The 25,113-nt window shown below is 38.8% G+C and overlaps 1 long non-coding RNA gene across 2 annotated transcripts in view; it reads right to left on the bottom strand.

Annotated features, from left to right (window-relative positions):
• Positions 1-433: 433 nt before the first annotated feature.
• Positions 434-25,113, bottom strand: part of LOC116445840 — a 93,319-nt gene continuing 68,639 nt past the window's right edge. Inside the window, exons 5-10 of one of the 2 annotated variants that reach the window (XR_004240895.1) lie at positions 17,172-17,579; positions 16,269-16,432; positions 13,012-13,101; positions 11,151-11,233; positions 9,237-9,308; positions 434-5,495 (exon numbers count right to left, since the gene is read on the bottom strand). This is a non-coding gene — a long non-coding RNA (uncharacterized LOC116445840). The remainder of the gene's footprint in view (positions 5,496-9,236; positions 9,309-11,150; positions 11,234-13,011; positions 13,102-16,268; positions 16,433-17,171; positions 17,580-25,113) is intronic. The other variant, XR_004240896.1, reaches the window with a different exon arrangement.

The following is a 25,113-nucleotide window of genomic DNA, read 5'->3' as shown; positions in this document are numbered from 1 at the left end:
AGACTAAAACCTCAGAAAGAAAGCAATGACACAAGTGTTGCCTGAGGATATCAAAGACGCAGAGAAATTTAGAGGCACATTGAGAAGATTAAAAACACTCCTCAGGATATTTTTTTTGCTTAGCTTTCAATGCAAGAATCCACAAATTGGAGTGGTTTTTTGTGAAGCAATTGACACACAGCCAAATTAATCTTAGCATGGGATGGAAAGACAGGCAGATGCCAGTACATTTTCTGCTTGAAATATTAATGAACTTAGCTTCCGTGGTGAGTTTTGTTCAGGATGGCCCCAGTGGAGTGAGGAAGGGAAGAATGCACCACTGAGAGATTCTTTCATTTTGGTGTGGCTCTGGACTGCCACCACTGACTTGGCTGGAGTTACTCTATTTTGTGTATTTAATAGGTAACTCAGTTTCATATACCTCAGGAACCATCAGTTTTCGCATCTGCTGTAATCAAAACAAGTGTCTTTTGCAGTAGATGGCCTTTTCCTACCTGTAGCACTTTTGAGATTTGATACCTGCCAGTGGCAACTTTGAAAATGCTCCACAAAACCAGCAGGTGGGCACTTGGCAGATTTATACTCACTGCTGTTGCAAGCAACAGCCAGAATCAAAAATCAAAGCAAGGAGCAAGGAGCAGAGTTATCACACTTTTTAAAATGTGTGTAACTAGTTCCACAGAAATAAATAAAAATACCCTTTCTTTGTTAGTCCCCAAAAGAGCACATTTTAGGCCATCTAGCCATCTCCCAATGGAGAATAACGTGGCAGCTGCATTTTGCATCCATGCATTGGAAGTAGCCCACTGTCAATGGTACAGGGGAACAGTGTTTATTCCATGCCCAGTTTCAGTGCATTGTTTGTAGAGACACTTCCACACCTCCCACAAAGCCTCCAGCAGCAGCTTCCACCTGGCAGCTGAAGATCAATGAGCTGTCCCGCTGGCCAAGCTTCTCCCTTCCGTCGTGATATTCCAAGTGGAGTTCTGGTGCTTCCACAGCTGATTTTTCCATGGTAGTAAACAAGTTTCACTATATTCGGATAGTAGAGGGATGATAAAAAGATAGCCAAAGAGGGAACGAGGATGACACTAAAGTAAATGTATTCTGGTACAGCTATTTTTTTACATATTCATGTTTCTAATTTCCACTGAATATTCTAAATCCATTTACAGCAATCCTATATTATTATTGTAAGTGCCTATTACTCATTATACAGCTTGATTTCATACTGAAGAAGATGGCCCTCGACTTTGCTGCAGATGTATAATTTGAGAATTTATTTCCCCTTTCATGTGACAGTTTCATTTTAAGGGACATACTTTTTTCAGGTTTTCCCAAAAAACCACCAGAAATAATTATTGTGAGGCACAAAGATGTGAAAATGGTCAAATTCTCAAATCCCTTTCATTTCGCAGGCACTGGAGCTCATAATTTGTTCTTTATTATTAATATTTTTCAGGTAGATCCCTTGGGATAAAACACATAGTGGCACGAATAATGGACACCAGTAGACCACATTCTTTGGGGAAAGCCTGAAAGATCTGGCATTGTTTAGCCCACAGGAAACATGTTTAGAGAATATACAATAACAACCTTCACATATATAAAGAACAGCTGCAAAAATAAATTTTTTCCAGCTACACAGCAGATATGGCATAAACCAAGGAGATAAAATTTCTATGTGAATGTGCACAATTGTAGTTCTTAAAAAACTGCAGTAGTTACACTGAAACCATATGGACCACCAATGGCAGAGAACAGAGTAAATGACCTTTTGATTTGTTAAAATTTTTTCAACTGGCTCTAATTATACCTACCTTGATGATTCATAAGCAAGAAAATAATCTCATATGGATCAGCCAAATTATTCTCTGTGAATAATTCATTTAGCATGAGTATAAAACTATACTTCTAAATGGAAAGAAAGCATGTTTTAGAAAATGCAGGAGATGAAAAGTTATCAAATAAATACTTATTTCTTGACCAGATGGGTTCTAAAGCAGAATGCTTGGATTCATTCAGTTCTGCTGGGTCTTTGTGGATAACAGCATTTTTTATGGACAAAGAATGACTCTTTTCTAAAAGCAGAGCTGTAAATAAGAGCTTTCAATCTTTATTAATCTATGAGCTGTCCAAATTATGCCAGAGAAGGTACATTTTGGAATCGTTAGCAGTGCGGCCCTTGACCAACATCTGTCTCATCATTTAGGTCCCTGACCTTCACTGGAGCCTGGCTGTCACTTTGTACCTCTGGTTGCAGAGAAACACTGAACTACAACTGCAGAGACACTTGTGCTCTGATAGGTTTCAGCTTTGAAACTAAATCAGTGATAAAGTTTTAGGTTCCTTCCTAATCTCAGCATGGGAAAAAATATCTTGACAGTTAATTCAGTTTTACTTATCAATCCTACATCTTATTTTAATGGGGTTTCTCTAATAGCCCCCATTGTAGAATGTGCCACCAGGATGTGAAGAGCATCTAAAAATGTAGAACCTTCCTATGGAAATGACGTCTCCAGTGTCTTCTTTTAGACTGGAAGTCATTCATCCTTCAGTTATCTTAGGTGTAAATGAACACAGTGAAAGGACTCTGGTGGAAACTTAACCAACATACAATATTATACTGGGGTTGTTTAACCTCCAGTAATAATTAAAGTGCTTTGGCAGCTACACTTCAGTGCTAATTTATAATTAACTTCAGGTGCTTCTTTGATCTTCTTGATATATATTTTCCCTGTTTCCTTATCAAGAGTCTCCATGCAGTCTGTAATTTTGCTTCTTAGTGTGACCATAGCTTTAAGTAGACTCATTAATATAAGCTTTGGGAAAATACTGGTTAAACCAAAGCAAGCCCTTTCCTCTGAGCTGGAGCATCATCTGAAGCACTGCTGATTAAAAAGGTAGTATTATATAAGCTCATAATAGGTTTGCCATAAAAATAAAAGAATGATCCCCAGCTTTAAGGTAATGCATGCCAGAAGCAGTACAGGTTGCACCCTACCAATGACCCACATATTAAGGCACTCAGAGCATTAATATCACAACACTACAAAATGCAAAGTGTCATGTTTTATATCCGACTAGGCTCTTCATCCAAAGAGGAAGGTATTTCAAGCTTTTTCTGAATAATGAAATATTGAACCAAAAATAATGGTTTTTTTAAGTGTTAAAAGCTGTTAAAATAACAGAGTGGTACAGCCAAACTTACCTGAAGCAAGAAATAAATACATAGCACAAGGGAGCAGAGCAGTATAACTCATTTCCTCAGCTAAAGCAATGATCAGTAATCCTCAGAAGACCAAATCTAATCTCATATTTTCAACACATTAGTAAGATATGCATCAGGGATAATGTAACTGTCCTCATATTAGACACTTGCTTGTGAGAAACATTAAGTGGAAATTGCAACAGAAGTGCCAGGGACAGGTCTTTTGTAAACACATCAGTCGACATGTACAAACCAGAACTGGTGTGACTTCTCCAGTCACAAAACTGCTGTTTCACTGATGTGCCACTCCAAAATCCAGGAATGCCCACAATTATGCAGGTATAAAACGTGCTCTATACTGAACATTTCATCCCACAGGCAGAAAAAGTCTGAGTGCTGCAGAGCACCAGCACTGACTCGCAGCATGGATGAGAGTGTGTGCCCAAATGTGTTGGAGGACACAAAAATGGGAAGGTTGGTATTACTGCAACTCTAGCTACATCAGAACCTCCTTCCAGTGCACACAAGCTTTAAGAGAAATAAATTTCCAGGTGTATTTTGTGATGTCATTTCACAAACTTATGTTTCTTAACAAGTTGCTGAACAGGGTGGCAGCACAGGTATGTACTAATCCTGACATACTGCTCAAGCACTTCTTCCAGTAACACAACCTCCCCACTCCAGGTCAACTTCCCTTTAAATCAGTAATTCCATAAGAATCAGAATAATTCCATAAGAGTAAAAGAAGGAGAAAAAAAATCACAGAATGTATGAAATTCACAAGCATAAGCTAAGACTGATGAGTGAATAAACATGAAGCCACATCTTTCATTTTATTAATTTTTTCCTTCTACATACATGAGATAAAACCAGGCAAAGGAGCAGAGAAATTTTTTACCGTCACAGATACAGCAGTCTTCCCATCATACATCATCAGATGAAAGGCATGTTGTGCTTATTTTACTGCAGTCTCATTCATTATTCTACCTGGCAGCAACCTGGAATGTTAAAAATAAATATCCCTAGTACAGCCTTATAGTTGATGCCACAGAGCAGCAGCTGGAGATCTGCCAAGTGCAAATTGAGTGGCTTGAGGAACTTTTTCCCTGTGTCGACAGAAGCAGCTGTCCATCCTCCTAAAATCTGTGTGGGCCATCATATTCTCCTGCTTAAGAGTCAGGATTTTGGTGTGCCTTTCAGAAAAAAGGTTGAGTGTTGTCCGTGATGGAGATCCCATTTCTGCAGAGCAGCACTCAAGTACCCCTGGAAGAACATTTGGCAGGACCTTGCCAAAGATATTTTGGGAGTGAGACTTTTTTTGTCTCTGTATTCAAAAAAAAATGCATCTGTCCCTTTCAAAAGTGCTCTCAGAGCTCTGTTTTTTCCATTGAAAACCACTGCAGTCTGTCTTGAATTATCAAAGCTTGCATTTTGATGTTTTCATGAACAGCCTTTACTAAACAGTAAGAAAACCCACGTGGTAATCTGTTTATGAAGTCTGGCTCTTGTCTTAGACGTTATAAGTTCTTTATGATGACATGATAAAGATTCATTTATGTTACAATGTTTCTTTTCTTAGGTTTGTGACACACTTTTTCGAAATACAGGTGATACCTTAATGATACATGTTCATCCAGAAAGAGTTCCATTCACATTTTCTAGAACTTCTCTCAGAAATTACAGTGTATCTTTATATGTGCTGAATTTTTTATGAGACCTTCAAAGAATAGTGCAAAATATCTCTGCAAGAATGTACAAGAAACTGTGAGTACCATCAATACAACAAACAAATTAATTTATTACATATTGTTTACAAAAATGAAAACCAATCAGGCTTACTTTTTAATACATTTTTTGGTCTTTTGCCATGGTGGAAGTCATCTTGGGGAAATTATACTTAACACTATTATTCCTCAGGCCTCTTTCATATTTTTCATAGCAGATTTTGCTATTCCTGTTGCACTAATCAGACTGGTTTGTGTGTCAGAAATCACTGGGATCCTGTGATCTTCAAGCATCATTTATATGGAATGTTTGGGGGTTGCTGATGAGTATTTCCTACTCAAGTAGTTTGCCCTGATCCAGTCCTAACAGGAGGTGATCAAGAAGATGGAAGGAATTTTTTGCTGAGGTGCACAGCAAGAAGATGAGAGACAATGGTCACACATTGCCCAAAGAGCTCGTGGAGTCCTTTGATGTTTTCAGATCCAGACTGGAAAAAGCCCTGAGAAACCTGCTCTGAATTCATTTGTTACCGTGTCTTGAGGAGGAGATGCTTTGGCTCCTAATTAAAAAAAAAAAAAAAGAAAAATAAATCAATAACTGAAGCTAAGGTAAATTCAAGTGAGATGTGAATTTCGTATTTGTGACAGTGAGTGTGACACTCTGACATGTTACAAGTCTATTAACTACTCTGCTGAAATCTGATTGTGTATTTTTTTGTTTGTTTGGGTTTTGCTTTCTATAAATGGTTTCTTTTACATAGGCTTTTCAGCAGTTATTTGTGCTGAGAAATACAGTCACTGTCCATCATAAACGCTTTTGTTGAAGCCAATAATATGAATAAAACAATGTTTGAGCAGAATCTGCAGAACCTACTGTAATATAGAAAAAAACAACCCTCCACAGAACTTTTCCTTGGGGAATTATAGAATGGTCTTGTAGGGCAGAAAATTTCAGCTCTGAATCTATCAAAATAAGTGCTGGTTTTCTTAAATGCATTCAATACTATGAAGCATGTACCAAGAGGAACTAGAATAAAAATGAAATAATTCAAATAAATGAATGGATTAGATTAAATGCAGTATGGTCACAATTGTATGATTCAGCAAGGATAGGAACATACATTTAAATCAAGCTAAAAAAGTCATTTGTCAGCAGCAAGCATTAAGATAACTTGAGAACCAGAGGAAAAAATCCTGACAGAGTGATTTTTTGCAGGAATGGCTTTCTGTGACTATATGAGAATGTTGTTTGATGGGTGCTAGAAAAAGATCAACCCAAAGGCCCTGAAACTTAAAATATACAGAAAGCAATTATTTGACTTTTAATAAAAGGCCCCATAAAAATAATAAGCTTCCTCCAAAAGCAGTGTCACTGCTGAAGAAGGAATAACCCCAAGACAGCACAACAAGGCTCAGGCCAGCTCTGAGGGCCTTCCACAGAATCCCTGATAGAATTCCTGCTGAGTTCAACAGGGCTTCATCTTCCCTTGTTCCTCTGCCTCAAGTCTGCATCACTGGGCATCTCTCTGAGCTGCAACATGAAAACATTTGCATGCTTAAGCAACAGCAAAAGCAGCAGCCTAATTTGTGCCCAGAATGCCTTTCTATGGTGTACTCCTGCTTAATTCCTGAAGCCACAGTGCTGGCATGAGAGCTCCCAGCTTCCACCTTTTCTGGGAAAAGTCTCTTCCCCAGTTCTGATTTCGTGACAAAACAAAGAGCTGCAGAATGCCAGCACTAACTCACCCTCACTGGAAAGGCTGGGAGAAGTTTGGAGATACATAAATACACTAAACTATAGGTTTATTTCCATTACAGTGAGTTGTGAGAGGCTGTACCTAATAATCCCTACAGTTTCTTTACAGGACCTGGTGAAATAATGCATTCTACAGCCATGCAGGTAACAGTCGAACAGTTTGTATTGCTGCAAAAACAGATGGACTAGAGAAGCAAGCAATATGACCTGAAATGCTACAAAACATATATTTTCCTTTGCAAAGTGGGAGAGAAAAGCGCAACCCTGCAGCATCTCCTGTTTTCATCAATATTTTTCCCAGTGTCCATAAAATCCTAGCAAGCAACAAACACATGCAACCAAGAATCTGTAAATACAATTCTGTTTCTGCAGCTTTTCATCATCTTTGGGTAAGCAGGTTAGAAGGAACTATCATTGTTAGAGAGGAAGGCTTCTACCTACAGGGGGGCTGTCACTCTGCACAGCTATGGCACAATATGATTCTGCTCTCTTTATTCTGCTCTAATGCTGCAGATAAAGCTGATACAGCTTCTGGGAACAAAAATACATTCAAACCACATCTCAAATTTGATGTTAAATCAAAAATTTATTCCAGAATAGAAATCATATTTTCGCTAACTCTGTAGAGGACAATTCTGCAAGAGTTACAGAAAGAGTTACTGCTCTAGTTCTTTCTTTAAAAAAAAAAAAAAAAATTAAAAATTCCTCTCTTCTCTCAGTGTCACAGAGATCTCTAGGGCCACCTTGGCTTCACACTGCCCCTTCTCTTCAGACACTATTCAACAGTAGATTGTTCTGTACACTCACACCTGGAACATGAGTCCCAGCACGGCAGGAGGTTACATGCAGGACACCACCACATCACTCCACAAGGACATTAACACAGTTCCACAGACAGAACCAAGCAGAATGTCTCTATTTCGTATATGTAACTCCAATAGCATTAATTACAACAAACTGACAAGTAGCCTACCTAATACGGACAAGCAATTACAGCCATGCTATGTGCTGCAAAAGAGGAATGCAGGCTAATTAATAGCCCTTGCTATATAAAAAAGTCTAAAAAAAGGGTTGTGATCACCAAAAGAATTTGCCTTTTCAAAGAAAAGCACACGGTGAGGCTGAGGGAATAGAGAATGACTTGTGACCCAGCCTGGCTGGGGATTCTCACAGCTGTCTCTTCCCATCACACCAAAAAAGATTTTAGGATTATTATTCCTTTTTTCAGAAAATATATTCGGAACCACAGCCTACCTCCAGCTCCCAATAACTGAGGGTGGGCCAGAGGCAGAACAAGGTGGTGAGATTCCATGGGGGCTTTGGGGAAGCTGCAAGGATGCTGTTTCCTAACCTGGCACCCTCAAAGTGACCCCCAAGCAAGATGAAACTCTTAAAGCTGAATCACAGAATATCCCGAGTTGGAAGGGACCCGCAGGGATCATCGGGTCCAACTCTTGTGAGAATGGCCCAATCAAAGAGCCTGAATGCCCAAACCTGAAGTTCCCATTCAGCCCTATGCAGACAGCAGCTCAGAGATTAAAACATTTTAAATCAGAGGGGTTTATTCTTATACTATCAATCTGAGATTTTTCTGAGCCTTTCAATTCAGCAAAATGTTTTGATACTTGGACTTTTTTGTTGGTTCAGGCTGAAAGCAATGTTGAAATAGCATTTCCCTCAGGAAAGATTCTACTCTTCAGTCCTTTCTAGATATTATTTTAATCATGACTCTTTAAATAGAGTGAAATGGCCTAGCTAAGCATCAAACTGGGAATTGTTAAAGAAAGTATGCTCTAACTGTTTCTCCATTTCTGAAAAATCCATTTACAGGGTTGCAAAGGTATTTACTTTTATATGCAGGCAGTGTTTCTGCTCCCACAGCAATTTTGCTCTCTATGTGAACTATCACTTTAGGAAAGACAAAATGGAAATACCTATTTTCTACCCTTAGAATTAGTTTTTAAATTCTGAAATGTTCTCTGTCTTCCATTTCTAAACAAAGAATGGTACTGGGTTCTTCAAGACCTACTTTCATTTTGCTGGGAGTATCTTGTGTTCCTCTCAACTTTAGCTTTACTACAAAAAGCTCCCTGAAATGTCTTTCATAATCAAATGTTTGTTTTATAATTTAGATTAAAAAAATATTTAGTCACCCACTCCTTGTGATATCAACACTAAGTTATAAACTACACAGACACTTGGAGTCAAAGCACTTCAGCGAAGCTGGGCCCAGTTCAGCAAAACACTGCATTATGTATTTTTGGCTCACTGAGGTCAGTGGGAACCAAACACACACCAGTCCTATCAGTCTGGATACACTTCACCATGCACAGCACACAGCTAAGTACATTTTCCTGTAGGCTGCCCTGGCTAATTTGCCATTCCCATCCAAACCAGACATTCTCAGGAAAGGAAATGTAGTCCTTGTAGCTCCATAATTTATAGAGTATACTTGTGCTTCCAGATCTGTAATGTGACTAGACCTAATAAAAATGGTTTCTTAATATATCTATGAATGTAATATCTGTGAAGAAATGCCATTTACTATGGAAGAAAAGAACTGTTAAAAACTTTCCTCTGTCCCAGTTATTCCAGATCAAAGCCATCCAGTGAAACCCTGTTAAAAGAGAACCAGATAAAGCACAAACCTGTTAGGCAAATCAAAGCAGCCAGTGGGAAAATGATAAAATACTGAAATAACTATTTAAAAATTGCATCCCTAAAACTCTCAGCTAGATGGATACATATTTTAATACTGCTTGACAAAGTGTGGTGTCCCTCATTTTTCTTCTACTACATACTATGGATAAGGAAATTATTTTCAGGAATAAATCTATTCACCAGTATGTTCATTTTTCATTGGCATATTGATCTCAACTCTCTATCCTTTGGGTATGAAGAAAGTTTCTTTTATGGACAGAAATTTGGAGCTGGAACCTGATGCTTTCTTTACCTCATGTCATAGAAACAATTTCCTGATAATTCTGGTATACTGGCCCCTGATCTCGATCCCAAAAAGGAATGTACTGGTGATGGACCCTCTTTGCCATCCTACCAGTTTTTGTTCAGTAACTTTTAAAGCTTTGGAAACTTCTGCATGTTCTCTGAGGTGCAGGAAGGTCTGCTATTAAAAATTGCCTTTTCCCAGAGTCTAATCAGAAATACCCTTTTAGAAAGTGTATGTGACCATTAAATCCTTAACTAAATGTTATAAAATAACTTTGATAATTTTATAACTATATTTAAATATTACTAATAAATAATTATCTGCCTATTTCAATAATGTTTGATAACTTAATCATTTACATTTTATTAATATCTTTAAATTCCCATAAAATATGTTGGGTTCTTTTTCTCAGAGGCAATTCTTTCTAATGAAAAGTGAAGAACAGTGCTTATTTCAAGCAGTGTTATGATCCAGCACAATGCCAAACAGATAAATTCCATCACACCCTGGGTCCTTGTACATTACTCCTCCTTTCCACCCACTGTTTTCCTGTGAGTATGGATGATGTATTCCAGGAGATGTGTGCACAAGGTGCCTCGTTGCCCCTTATGGCTCTGCATGGTGCCCGTAGTTAGGTACACAGACAAATTAGATCTTCTGTATTCACAAGAAAAATTAAAAGGAGCCAACTTAATAGGGTGTTCCAACCCACCCACACAAGGGTGAGAAGAACACAGGTTCCTGTTAATGGATCCCCTGGGGTGGATTAGAGTGAAACAACACTGAATGATTGGTGTTTGGAAATATAAATCTGTAAGGTTTATTTTAGAGCAATTTGATGGCAATGGAAAGCAGGTATGTAGCCATTTTGGTTATCATTATCTTTAGTAGGATGACAATATAAAAGCATAAAAAATATCACTTAGGGAAACATGTAAGGAGAAGAAAGAGAAGGAAGGGTAAGAGCAGAAAGACCTCACCACCCAAAGGCCTCACAATGAGATTTGGTTGCAATTTCAGTGTCTGTTGGTTGAGGTGATGGTCATAGTCTTGGCTGAAGTGCTGGTTGCAGACTGGATCCATCAGGTGTGGAGGGAAATCCATGGAACACAGAATGAATCCATTGGGTTTACAGTCACTCAGGTTCAGGTGGAAATGCCAGGTACCTCTCCTGGGGTGGGGAGTTTCACACTGGATATGATATGATGTTGTGGATCATGGGACACTGTGGGAGTCCCTGACACCTTATAAGATGGTGGCCCATTATACCTCATCAATAGAGATGAACAATTTCAGGATTTGTGTGAATGCCCCTGATACTTCCCTGGCAGAGGAGTTTTCACAGCTGAGCTCCTTTGGGTGAGGACACAGAGACAGCTCCCACCACAGAGTTTGCCTCTTTGCTGACCTCGCTCCACACCCAGCTTGTGGCCAGCCTGAGGTGGGCTGTAGTTTATTAAGAGAGACTGAATGAAAACTCAGGGTTCTGACCACCTGCACATACTCACATACCTGCATATTTTCAGGTAGAAACTCCTTGTGTCCTCTGTTCTCCTCAAACACGAGCAATGCAGCGGGAGACAGGCTCTTGTCCTCTCCAAATAGAACAGAGAAAACTGTTAGTTCTCTTGATTCACCACTTCATCTCATCTTCCAAACACAAGATCACATTCAGCTTCATTCATTTTACTCATTAATTTCATTTAAAATTGCAGGTATTCTCACATGACTCTTAGGAAAACCAAGCCTAAAGACAATGTGTAATGCATACATTACTAATGCAATGCACACAAGTAATGCATCCAGGTACTTCACAAGAATAACCAGAGGAAAGATCACTCACACATTTGCTACTTGCAAGTCATCTACAATTTTCTGTGAAGCTTTTTTTTTATTATTACAGTTATTCTTAAGTTCCTTTTATCACCATAATCAACTGCCTTTCCCAGGAAAACTTTATCATTCTGTGTCTGCTGGCTCTTGATGGAAAAACATTTCACTTCTGTGGAATGGAGAAGTGTTTGCTTTCAGGTCAAAAAAACAGTTCTAGTTCTTAAACATCACCTCTTCCACCTCCTTCAATCACTTGCAGTAACTTTCCTTGCAGTGGGACAACTCCATACGCCACTTTTACTGTCATAAACCCATACTATGCTTGGCATAAATACTGCCAACCACAGACTTATTTTACTAAAACCTTATTAGGTATGTCATGTTAGCCAATCTGCACAAAATATTTATCCACCTACAGGGATAGAAGGAATGACATGATTCTGTTGTGCAAGAAAAGTGGTGATTTCCCTGACAGGCCCCGATGGCTTTTGTGCATTCAGCAGCTCTGATGTATGGAAAGCAGAGTCTCTGTGCTCTGCTTTGGCTGTAACTTGTCAGTCTATCACATTAAAAATATCCAGGACTTTAGTCAGCAAACATAAGTACCTTATCCTCCTGCTTTGGATGTTAAAGCCATATTCCACTGGACTTCATCTGGGAAAAGGCTGGACAGAAGGTTGAGTAAGCACAAAATTAATCAAAAACTCTTCTGAGCCTCTGTGGGCTGCATTTCTTCCTCTATCATTAGTAAATCCCTATTGTCTGTGTGAGCCATGGAAGGAAATGGTAATCTATAAAACTGACTGAACACTATGGCATTTCCATTCCTTATCTAATATATAAGGACAGTAAAAGAACTGATGGATACAGGAAAATGTAGGGAACATTCTCCTTCTGGTAGATCCTGGTTATTAGGGAAAGTAAGACATTTTTAAATGATATGGGTACATGTCCTACGAGCTATTTTCACATTTTAGCTGTCAAAATGAGTAAACCAGATACTTTTGAAGAAGGAATTAGAGGTCCATTTGCTAAGCTGAAGGCACTTAGCACTCCTGTCACATTGTATTTTATTAGGAGGACCAGTAAAGAATAACAACTGTCAGACACTGTTCTTATTTCAATCCTTAAAAATAGTATAATTTAATTTTCTGTTTCAAAATACTTTGAAGTTCCTAAAATTCTGTCATAGAAAATAGGAAAATAGCTTCTAAGAAGCCAAAATTTTTCTTTTCCATTCCTGTTACCATTGAGCCTGAAAGGTAAAAGGTCATGTGTCATGGGAGGCTGACCCCCTATGTGCTCCCTGTATAAAACACAGTTCCATTTTGGATTGATTTTCTAAGCAAATGGTGCAGTTAGGGTGATAGGCTGTAAGCACATCTCCCACTGTTTGAATAATTACTTACAAGACAACATTTCTGTCCCCCACTGCTCTCACCAGTCCTCAGCAAGACACAGGGAAACTTGAGCACTTTCTGACTCCATTCCCTCAATTATAAAACCTCAATATTAAAGATTTTGGGGTTCTTTTACTTACTTGTGAGGCCACTCATTCGTCCCACCTAACTGGCCATGATGAGGATGCAGACCAAGCCAAGACTACCTTTCTGCAAGATTGTCTGTAATTCTACAAACACCAAAATAAAAAAAAAAAGGAAGGCAAAAAATCAAGCATATCTTTAAGTCTCTTCCACTGGATGTGTACACTTAGGGTTCTCATTTAAACTAAATGTCTCAGTTAAGCCATTCAAATAATAATGCAGCTGCTTCTTTCTATTTCTTGAAAAAAAAAAAATTATCATTTTCATTTGAAGGTCTTGTGATTTAAATCCATGCTCTTCTTCATGGCAGGCAGGGCAGATGTGCAGAATGCTTGGGGGAATGCAGAGGTCTCCTCTGCACACTGTTATTCCCAGAGGTAAAGAAATATTTCTGCCTTAGAATGTCCATTCATAGCTCAGCCTCCTCTGGACTCCTACTTGAGTTTCCTCATCTTTCAGCCTTGTAGATATTTCTGAACTCTGCTGAATTTGACTGAGCCTGTTTTTGATCCTCTCCATAGGCCACAGGGAGCACATTTCATACATCAGTCTTGTAAATTAATTATGTTAACAGATGAAGGGTGGAATCATATCAAAGGGTGTGCACATATCTCTGAAATCACCTGAGCCTAAAGACTTTTCTTACAAAACTTGGGTCTCTGCTTCTGAGAAAGCCTGAGGCAAAACCTGCAAGACTGCTGGGGATGCATCTCACTGTCTTCCCTATTCATTAAGGCAGTGAAGAAATAGTGACAACTCTGCAGCATTGGGAACACCCCAGAGAGTCACTTTTTCATACCCTGCAGCTTCTGGTTCCATTGTCAGTGCTGATGCTGCCATGCTCTGTTTCTCTCCTACTGTTCCTTTTTATTCCAGACCACAGCATTTATTTTAAAATCCTTTCAAACCCTACTCGCCTTGTAACACATAATCCTGCCATGGTCATGGAAGAGCTGCACTGATCTTTGTATCCATGTGGCCAGGCCAAGGTGACCAGATTAACACAAATCTGTGAGACTGCATCTGGCCAGCCCATTTCTGTGGATCCCAGCATTTAGTACATGTGCCTACTGCTTAAGGGCCACTCCCTAGCATAGCTGCTGAAATTACTTTTTCCAGATACAAGGGCTTCCTTACTAAACTGCACTGTTTCAAATGCACTTTTTTTTAAGCCAGGTTCCTCTATAACCTTCCTCTGTAACAGCACTATTTACTCTTTCTGCATGCCAGGCAAATAAAGCAGAAAGGGTGAGAATGCTGGTGTAACCAATAAAACGAGTAAGAGCAGCGTAGCACAATTTATCTTCTTTGGTAGGAGAAAATCTCAGGAGAGAGTTAATTCTTGGGGAGAGGTGACCATTTTGATTTTCCTCCTAAGGCCTTTTTCACATTGCTAGAGAATTTTACAAGATGAGAATGAATCTTTAGTTGAACTTTAACTACAGGACATCAAAATACAAGCTGAAGGAAAAGGAGAAATAACATGACAGCACTGCCAGGTCTTTTTGCAAAAGACCTGCAGCATCTCATTGCAAATGAGATGTCAATCCTGTAATTAGCAATTCAGTCAGTATTAATTGTGTGTGTGTTACTTTCCATCAATCACTGTCGTTTCCATGTAGTCAGGATGTTTTCTAGAACTCAATTTGTAAACAATATGCAAAAGTTTAACCCACTTTAAATTAATGTTCCTAAGTAGGAAAAGGGATGTTTCAGCTATTTCTTTCTATAAATGGACTTTTAAAATTTTAGTAGGTCCTAAGGGAAAAACAAGTGTGCATTAAAGGCCATTAGTCCACATCCAAAACCATTGCAACCAACATGTAGCACATACTTTCTTGTCAGGAGTAGCACAAAACTGAAAAAGCCATGAGAGAGAGAGAGTCAAAGGCACAAGTCATTCCAGCAATTCATATTTTATGAAGCAATGTCTGTTCTTGATTTAAGACATGTCCAGCAAGACATAATCCATGGCTTGCTGACAAGTGGGGGTCCCATTTTAAAAAAAATTTTAATCCCCTGCCTCTCAATATATCAATTTCAAGCATCAGAACTTGCTTTATTTTCATCTGATAGATTTCAGAAAGCCCTCTGAAGGAAAATTGTATTTGTCATAAGTTATGATAACATATAAATTATATTTTTCGTATGATGACTACTGCAACCAGCCTTTCACCTTAGATTTGATAGATTAAGTAGATTGAGCTCCTGGAACACTTCCTCTTTAATAACATTTTTTCATATGCTTTAATTATTCCACTGGCTCTTCTCACTGGTGATCAACAGCCTTACTGAATTGTGAACATTAGTCTTCCACTGGGACACCACTGAAAGTGCCAAATAAAACAAAACTTCTATTTAATATTCTCAGGATTGCATTAAAACCTTTGCTGCAAATTGCATTCTTTCTCTCACACTCCGTAACTACATCTGACTGAAAATTAATTGCTCATCCACTTCTTGTGAGCCACTTAGATCCCGTGCTTAATATGGGCAGTCTGTTCCTTAGCTGTGCCGCTCACTGGGAGAGCCATAAACTCTGAAGCACAACCACCAGCAGAAAATTTTTCACAAGTCTAAAAGGACATCATGCAATGAATCACAAACTGTGACTCTGTCTTCAGTCTGTCTCCTCTGGAGAGCTCAGCCCAGAGCACAGACTGGAGCTCATGTGTGAAGCTGCCAAAAATGCAAATGACAAACTGGCTACCAGCTTTCATTTCGCTTCAACCCAAAGTTAATCTAAAAAGCATATACGTTGTCCAGCTTCAGCCTGGTTTGCACAGTTTCCAGGTCAACTATCTGTTTACAAGTCTATCTCTTTAATAACCTGTTCCTTTTGTGACAGAAAATATCTATGTATAGAAGTTGCCAGAAACAGAGGGGCATCTTTTGACATGTGGTATCACTTTTCAATACTTTATGCACTTTCCTTAACCCCCCAAGTCTGGCCCTCACAAGCCATCAGGTCAGGAAGGCTTTCTAGAAATAGCCACACCTCATTGGCTTCAAAGACAGATGCACCTCCCTGGTCCTCTAAAACCTAAGATTTCACTTTATTATGTGTGTGTTTTCTCTTGAAAACCCAGCAGATGTGCAAGGACCAGAAGCTGTCATTTTTCCACGTAAAATCTAATAGGATGTACAGTATTCATGGACAAATATGCTCAGGAAAAGAAAACTAAGATTCGAAAGGGGATGGCCACAGTGAAAGTACCCAGCTCCCACTAGGCCTGGTGACTTTCTCTGTTACCTGCACCTGGAGCTCTTGTGTTCCACATCAGCACAAGTGATTCTGTGGCATTTCTCCAAAGAGAGTGTTCTTTGCAGAATGAACCACCTCCTCCATCAGGCACATTGCTCATAGATGGAAAAGGACAGGAAAAGTCTTCTACCAAAGTTAAATTCACACACATCCTAGGATAAAAGACAAAGAAAATAAAAACTTGAATAAGATGAGTAAAGGGTTTACCTTCCCAGCTAGCAGATAGAAAGAGATCCATTTTACTTATATCTCTGTACCCTGATATGCATATACATTTTACACTGTTTTTTACTGTTGCCTGTAAATAACTAATGATTTATCTATAAAACATTCTTACAAGCTTTGAAATCTATTTTAAAATATGGACAAAATAATGGAGGAGATGGCTACATTGAAAAATGAAATGGAAAAAGCTAACAAAGTTTTGACATTTAGGATAATTACGGACAGCGTTCTTGGAAAGAAACAGGATTTATCAGCTCAGTAGTTTACCGTGCATATTTTTTCCACTGGAGGTACTACAACAACGAAAGGGCCCTAAGGAAGCTTGAGCTATTGTTTAGGAAGATACTTAACAATGTTTTTGGCTTCCAGCATGATTAATCTTATTACTTTCCATGGAACTATTCACATGCTTCAATTAGGCTTCCTGGAGAATGTTTACACAAAGTAAAAGGGGAAAAAAAATCACAGCCCTCCAGAGCATCAATTGTTCCCAAAACTCATTAAATTAGTATTTTGTTGTTACAGCTCCTGCAACTGGCTGCCTCAAAGAGCAATACAATACTGCAACCCATCAGCACTCCTTTTATTTTTTGCCAAATCTTTTGATCCATTCTGACTGGATTCCTCCCATACACCTTATTTCTCACTTTGGCTTCTTTCACGTACAGGGTGGATCTCCCCTGAGAGTTTGCCTTTTCATGATTCAGATGCAGCAGGAGACATTTTACAGTGACATAGGGCAGCCTGTTCAGAAAAGACAATATTTATTAACTGCTTAGCATACAGCACCTTGAGGACCCTAGGTCAGAATGGACAAGGAGAGATTACAGTAATTTTTGCTTTCCTGAAGAACAGTTTGTGATTTATTCTCCTGGTATGCTTGTCACTCAACTCAGTGTGCCTTTCCAGGCTTTTACAGACTTTTCTCATGTTCTTCATCCCTTATGAGCAAATATCCCACCATGGTGTGGCTGTTACACCTTCATGGTAACACTGCTCATTCCAGGATGCTTCTTGGAAGTTCACTTGGCTTTTCTGACCAACAGCTTGAGAGAGAATTTACTCCTTTTGGTCCTATTGAGAAACAATGCAAAAATAAATGAGCAACAGAACCAGGAACATTTTCCATACAGGCATGAACTCTTTCCTCCACAGCTGTAAATTCCCCTTGCAGTAACTTCAATTTCTTTGAAAATACTATAGTGAAATTCTGGGCACTTTAAAGGAGTCAAGACTTTACACAGATTTGTTCCCTTCATTCCCACATTTTGACACATGTTACTAAGTGCACACCTGGTTTTTGCTCTGGTTTGCCAGGATCCAAGAGCAGATATTATTAATCCAGTCTTGCACATACAGTTGAGCAATGTTACACACTGCTTTGCAACATTTCTGCTTCAACAACCTTGTCTGCATCAGCTAATGTTGACGTGGGAGCCAACAAAAAAACTCTTTTTAACAGAAGTTTGTGATTAGCTTTTGTATCCAGTTGCACACACAAACACAATAACAGATGGAAGATTACTAAAGAGTGGAAGAGAATGAATTTTCCATGTCATTATCTCTCCGAGATGGGAAGTACAAAACAACACCTATTCTATTCCACGTCTGGCACAATGGGCTTCTGTCTTTGGGCCAGATGTGATCTGCTTTCCAAAGGAAAGTAGAAATCTAATTAGAACATACCGTGGAGAGACTGACCTTACACTCATCTGAGTTTTCATTAAAGTAGCTATCTAAAGCACTTGATATGTTGTAGGCTGCAGCTGTCAGCTTCAAGAGCTACATCTGAAAGCCCTAAAGAAGAAATAATTGCCAGGTAATGATTGCAGCACAATGCTAGTGCACCTTGCTGTTCCATTACAAGAATAACCTTTTAATTACCAAGAGTTAAAAGAGGCCTTTTCTGTGGACACTGGGGCACATTCTAGGCATTGTGAAGTTCCTACAATTCCTACAAGTGCATTAATTCCAAAGGATCATTCTGGTACTTATGACCACTCAGGGTTTCACTCACTCAGAGTAATTAGATTTTTTAAACCATTCCTTTCTTCTGAAGTTTCAGACATCCAGGCAGACCTTCAGTAGGACACCTGATAAGGTAATCTGCTTTTTTTTTTTTAAAGAAGGTGTATTGCTCTTTAAAGTGTTTACTTTAAAGAATTTGCAGGTCTTTATTTACAAATGCACTATATTTTAGGATATCTCATCTGCTGGTTTTGCCCTTCAGTATGCAAAATTACTTGAGAGGATGTCACAAAAAGAACTGAGCACAGAGCATTTGCCAGCTTATCCCCTCTTCCAATTCATAGCTTTAAGAATGCAGACCTTTCCCTTGATCTGACAGGTAGCAGAACAAAACACTTGTATTTTAGGTGTTGTCTGTCATGTTTTATCTGAGAAAGACATTTACATACTGCAACAATGCCAAGAACACTGGCTCCCAAATTCATATACAAAATGGAAGCATTCATTAATCACAGATTAACTAGGCAGCAATCCAGAAGACCAGCTTCCTCCAAGGGGTTGATACCAACTGAACATCCATCAATAGATTTCTAATATACCTGAGAACACATTTTGTATTTCGAAAAATTCCAGCAGCAGAAATGTCAAGAAGAGATTGCAATAATGAATAATTATTTGCTATTACAGCCAACAAGTTAATATACTAATGGATATCTACTTTATTCCCCCCTTGTAAGATAACTGATGGTTAATGCATGTTTTTATGTGGGAACATTACTCACAGCCCAAAACATGACATTACTCTTAAGGAGGAGGTTCTGATACTTTACTGCGTAGAAATGCTGTAGTGTGGAATAAATGCTGCCCATTGTTTTATTGCAGCTCTGCAGTTCTGCAGAAAGCTGTGTTAAAAGCCAGTGTCTCTTCAGTATTGAGTTTCTAAATTAATATTTATCCTGCAACTGATGCAGAAACTTAAGAACAGCCAACAAGAATTTATTTTTTTCTGTTTTCCACACAAAAAGGCTCAAAATAGATGGAACATTCACCACTGTCCACTGGGGATGTTTAGTCTGGAGAAAAGGCAGCTCAGGAGAGACCAGATCATTCTCTACAAGTACCTGAAAAGAGATTGCAGTATGGTGGGTGTTGGTCTCTTCTCCCAAGTCACAACTGTTAGGAAGAGAGTTTGTGCATGACTCCAGGCATGGTTAGCTATGAACTGCTGCTTAACTCTCCCCCAAGAAAAGACCAGTGGCCAGAAAAGGGAGAACAGGAAAGCCTTAGCCTCACCTTCCTGTCTCACAGGCTGGTACAGAGATGTCCAATTTGCAGATGTAACAGGCCAGGAATGAGTGGGTCACGTAGGGGGCACAGAGCAGTTCTTCAGAGAACACATAGTTTGTCTGGCAGATCTCCTGTGTAGCTCAGCCACACCACCTGCTCTGATTCAAGCCTCATGGGACAATCCAGCCCATCAAACAAGGAGGAAAACCAACTTTTTTCTCCAGTGAGCAGCAAAAATTATTCTAACTGCCAGCAAAACAAACCGGTAAGTTTTTCAGTCCTGCTGAAATCACAGACAGCTCTACAGGGCCAGTTTTGTTCATCTTCAAAGCTTTTCAGAAGCACTGAATAATCTTCATATTCCTCCTGGGGGCAGGAAAGTATTAGAACCTGCCAATTAAAACCATTGCAGAAATAGAGGCACACAGAAGATGTAAGAGAACAGCTCAGATGTTCTGTGTAGGTAAGACCTGCCCACCCACTCTGCAGCTAGAGAACATTTTGCTCTATTTGAAGTTCCATGGTTTTTTCCTTTACTTTGCTAAGAGGCAGCACAATTGGTATCAAGCTGGGGTTCTTGCTCTTCCTGTCCCCCCAAGGTAGCTGATAGTAATAAATAGGTAAGGACATAAAACAAAAGGCCCTGAGCAGCATTTGAAGCATCAGCTCTGTTTTGCTGTTTTTTCAAACTCACAGACAAAGGTTGTCTGGCTGGTCAACAAAGAGAAACTCAGCTGGGCCTTCTCTAGGAATACAGTGAATCCATTGCAGCTCAAGAACAGAGGATAAAAATGATATGGGGCCTGCTCACCCCTGCAAATGATATCCATAAAGATACCCCAACAAACAGCTTCCTGCAGTAAAGGATTTTATCTGATTCCTTCTCACCTTCCACAGAGATAATTCAAAATGCACTGTAATAATTCAAAGTGTTTCTGTACCAAGGAAGTATGTGAGAATCCTTGAATATTTCCTGCATGCAGTATTTTTAAAGATAAAATACTATAATAAACTATACTATACTACTATAATAAAATAAATATTGTGTTCATTTCAGAGTTCTGATAATCTTGGATCTTTCATGCTAATCTGCTCTTCAGAAAGAGACATTTGTTAATAGACACATGTGAAATCTTCCCTGCCAGTTGTAAGGAAAGGATGGGAACAGGGAGAAGGGAATAATTTTTCACTCTTCTATCCTGAATCACAGTCTTTGCACAGATGGAAAAAATGTGCTAGTGGAAGCAAATTTTGCCTGCCCAAAGTACAAATTCTGCCTCACAGCAAGAAGAAAAGAGTAGGAGCTGAGAGTTGCCTTCATCTGTCTTAGAGATATTCAGTCAAGACTTCCATCACAGGCACAAACTCCTGCAAAGGAGGTAGTGAAAAGGCACCTGAGAGGGTTGGAGGGCATATCAGACCAACTGTGCTTTATCATATCGCCCCAAACAGACTGAGGTGTGATCACTCTTCATGGCATTCACTTCTCTTCAAAAAGAAATAGTTGTTCTAGTTGTCTAGACTAGAATTACTACTTTCCCACTCATGAGAGGGAGATCCTTCATGATCATGGGGCTTAGGTCCAGGTTTATTTCCACTTAGCATGATCAGAGATAATAGTAACAATCACCGAAGGGAAACACCCAGAAAACTTTGTCCTTATTCCAATTAAAAATTTATTTTCCAAGTGCATTTTTAAAAAGCAACAAAGAGGTTGAAAACTTGTAGCCTGAAGATATTTGATACTCCATGGACTACTTTTCATGTCCACAAGACATATTACCAAAGGAAACAAGCTCAGGCCAATAAGATTTAATTTATCAGGGCTCAGACCATCAATGAAAAACTTCCAGAAGTTTTTACACTGAAAAAGTTTGAGACGGCTGCAGTAGGGTAGGTTTTTGTCAAATAATGCTATTAGATAAACAAATCATTGTATTTGAAGGTATATCAGATCTTACTTTGTCCCTTACTTTGTCCATTCCAAGACAAACTTTTAACTTGCTCACATCCATATACCTTAATGTACTCTTGCAGGATCTACCAAATACAGAAATCACACACTGATAAATAAAATAGAACTATGACCTAAGTCTTTAAGAAAGTATTTCTCAATTTCATTTGCACAGCTGGACACCCAGTCACCAGCCAGGTAGGACACAGTCCTAAGTTTGCTTTCTGCTGCGCTTGGCTCAGCTCTTTGTCATCTGACCTTAAAATCAGTTAGAAAAGAAATGTATTTTAAGCTGCACAGGCAGAACTGGAACAATTCCATCAGGAATTCTTGAAGCAGGAAGCCTCATGGGGCACTCTGTATCTGTCATACTCTGCGAAATGAAAAACAATAAAGTGTAAAACCAGAAGGATTTAGCATAAACTGTAATCTGTATTTTAAAATGGAGTTCACAGTAGCTCATCTTCAACCTTAATGGAAATGTTTGCATTCACTGTGCAAGGAATGCTACCTCAGATGAAATTTGTGGTATTGCCTAGTTCTTGCAGATAGTAAAGTTCACTAAACAGTGGCAACACTGCATTTATTTTTGTGATTACTGAACTCATGGTAATTTTTACAGAGGTATGGCATGGAAAGACACAATATTAGACTATTTTCTCAACATTTTACTCAAGTACTACACTAGATAAGGTCTGCGGGCTCTTTGTCTCAAGTCACAAATTGTAAGGTCATGTTCTCCTGTCTGATTTCCCCATTTTTCTTCCCTGTGGGTTTATTTTTAAGGTGAAGATACATTCAAATAGCTACATTTTATATTTCACAGGCTATTAGAATGACAAACTTTTAAACAACAGAAGCCAGAATGGCCCAAGAATCTGCAAGTCAAAGTTTTAACGTGGACTTCAGTACTGATCAGACTTACTATACTTCGAGCGTTTAACTAGTCAGAAGGATGGTGTCCCGAGTTTTACAGCATGATAATGACTAGAAAAAACAGCATTAGCTGGTGATCCTCTACTTTAATTAACTAGTAAATGGCCTGTTTAATTGATTGCTGTTTATTTTATTGCACTAAGGTCACAACAAAGACGAGCATGGCCCTGTAGAAGCTACGTGAACACCTTGCAGAAGACAGTCCTCACTCTCCTGAATTAGCAAAACCAGGTGCAGTGGAGAAAGCAGGAGAGACTGAAGCCAAACAGCAGATATATGGTTAAAAAGGTCCCAAGACTCCTAAATCCATCACTATGGCCTTTGGACTACAGGGTGCTCAAGGTATTTTTCTGTGACAATAAACTGCCATGTCCAATCCCAGTGCTGGCATTAATCAGTAAAATCAACAACAATAACAACAAAATCAACCAAGCAAACAAGCAAAAATCCACCTTCTAGAAATGAACTCTGAAAGTGTGCTGGGAAAATCTAGCAATATTTTTCTCCAAGCAGCCAAAGTAAATGCTTGATTTGGTTCAGTCTGCAGCAAGATTGTGCTGTCTTTTTCTGCATAATAGTTTGCACAGCTACAATAACACAAAGTGGAATGTGGATAGGCTGTGCTTAGGCTAATTTATTGCTGAGAAATATGTGCTCTGTTTACTATGAATTCCATGCTTTCCTTTGGCTTGCCAAATGCATTTTTTCTCAGACAGCTGTTTTGTTTGATACTATGCTTTTGTTTGGTTATTTGAGGCATTCCCTCATCCCGTTTCTTTTGATTACAGTGATGGATCAGAGTGTAATTAATGGATAAATACACAGTGAAGTTTGCAGACCTGTCCCAGAGTGCCACAAGGTAGAGATGCCAAAAGTTTACCACACCTTTACTTTGAATGCTACCAGAATCCTAAGAGCACATTTCAAGGAAAATGAGAAGGGGTAGAAGCAGAAGAAAAGGAAAGAAGGAGAGTATGATAGATAACTGGACAGACAGAGGTTTAAGGGCTGCTCTGCATATGGAGTGTCACAGGATGGAGAGTTTCTGTAGTCACACATAGTCATTATCAGCAGGCCTGCAGTGGTAAACTCCCCAGTGTTTACCTAGATTCACTGATTTTTATTTTCTTTTTCTTTTTTATTTTTAAAAGGGGCTTTTTCTCTTTGCTGGGTGGAAGTAACCCTGCTGGGAAAAAGAACCTTTACAGTATCAGCAGTGAGTGTGATGGGAATAAAGCTTTTGAGGGTGTACCAGACTTTGCATGTCATTTATGTCATACTATTAGAGCTAAGGAATCTTACTTCCCTCAGAGGGATAGTGAAAACGAGTCAGTAAAAGCATTTTTCACTAAATGTGGGGTTTTATTGTGCGTTTTCAGTTATCACCCTCAGAATTTCTTCTTTTAAACAAGAAAGTGGTACAAAAATAATCCTTATGCAATTTTCTAGGAACAGGAATATTAATTATCAACTTATTTTAGCCCTGATGTAGCAGAGTATGAAGTCGCAACAGCCACGCTGTTCAGTTACCAGGTTTTTGTTTCTTGTGCTACTGGCACGATCTGGTTCTCCTGGTTCTTTTCTCTTTGCCTTTTCCTCATCCTGTAATTACCACTTCCTCTTTATTTTGAAAAATCCATTACACAAAACATCCCCCAAAATAACAGAGGACAGACCTCTACTATCTCTTAGTAATCATCTAAACAACTAGCTGTGACCACACTTGAAACTTTGTAAAGAGCATTCAAACTGAATCTTTCTTCACCATTTCATTTTACATATGTTGAATGAAGTCCCTTTCCTCAAAAAATATATTAACTCTACAGTAGCTTATTGTGTTTGCTGCAGGCTTTTAATTGATTCAATTTGGTTTTTCATATTGCTTAATTCTAAAGTGCTGCAAGCTACTGTCTTCATTAACAGGATTATTGGACTAAATTCAAGAGTTTATTGGGATAATTTTTAGAAAATAGCTACTTGTTTATGCTGTTTATCCTCCCCTGAATCCCTCTGCTACATTAATGCCTTTCTTTTTAGCCACAAAGTGTTTTAGAGTAGCCAATAATGACCATCAAGAAATTTAAATATCACACAAGGTGCATCCAGGTAACTGTCCCGCCTTCTGACTAGCTTTTGGAACAACACATTCAAACTTGGCATTCTGTAAGGAATTCTGGAAGAGTTTAGTACATTAGGAGCATTATCTTATCCATAGGGTACATATCACTGATGTATATTAATCATAGTCTTTCAGTCTGTGCTGACTCAGCTGACATTCTGAATCACTTGCTGAAAATAGAAAGGGTGCATTTTGCATATATGCAAAATGGATGTACCTGTATGCACACACAAGCACCTACCAGATTTTCATTACCTTTTACCAGGCAGTAAAAAAAAAGATAAAATCATGTTTTGTGTATAGTGTTACAAGTGTTAATGTACTAGTAGTCATTTACTTAAGTG

The sequence above is a fragment of the Corvus moneduloides genome, chromosome 6 (genome assembly GCF_009650955.1).
Source record: "Corvus moneduloides isolate bCorMon1 chromosome 6, bCorMon1.pri, whole genome shotgun sequence".
NCBI classification, from domain to species: domain Eukaryota; kingdom Metazoa; phylum Chordata; class Aves; order Passeriformes; family Corvidae; genus Corvus; species Corvus moneduloides.
This window is presented reverse-complemented; position numbering and strand designations above follow the sequence as displayed.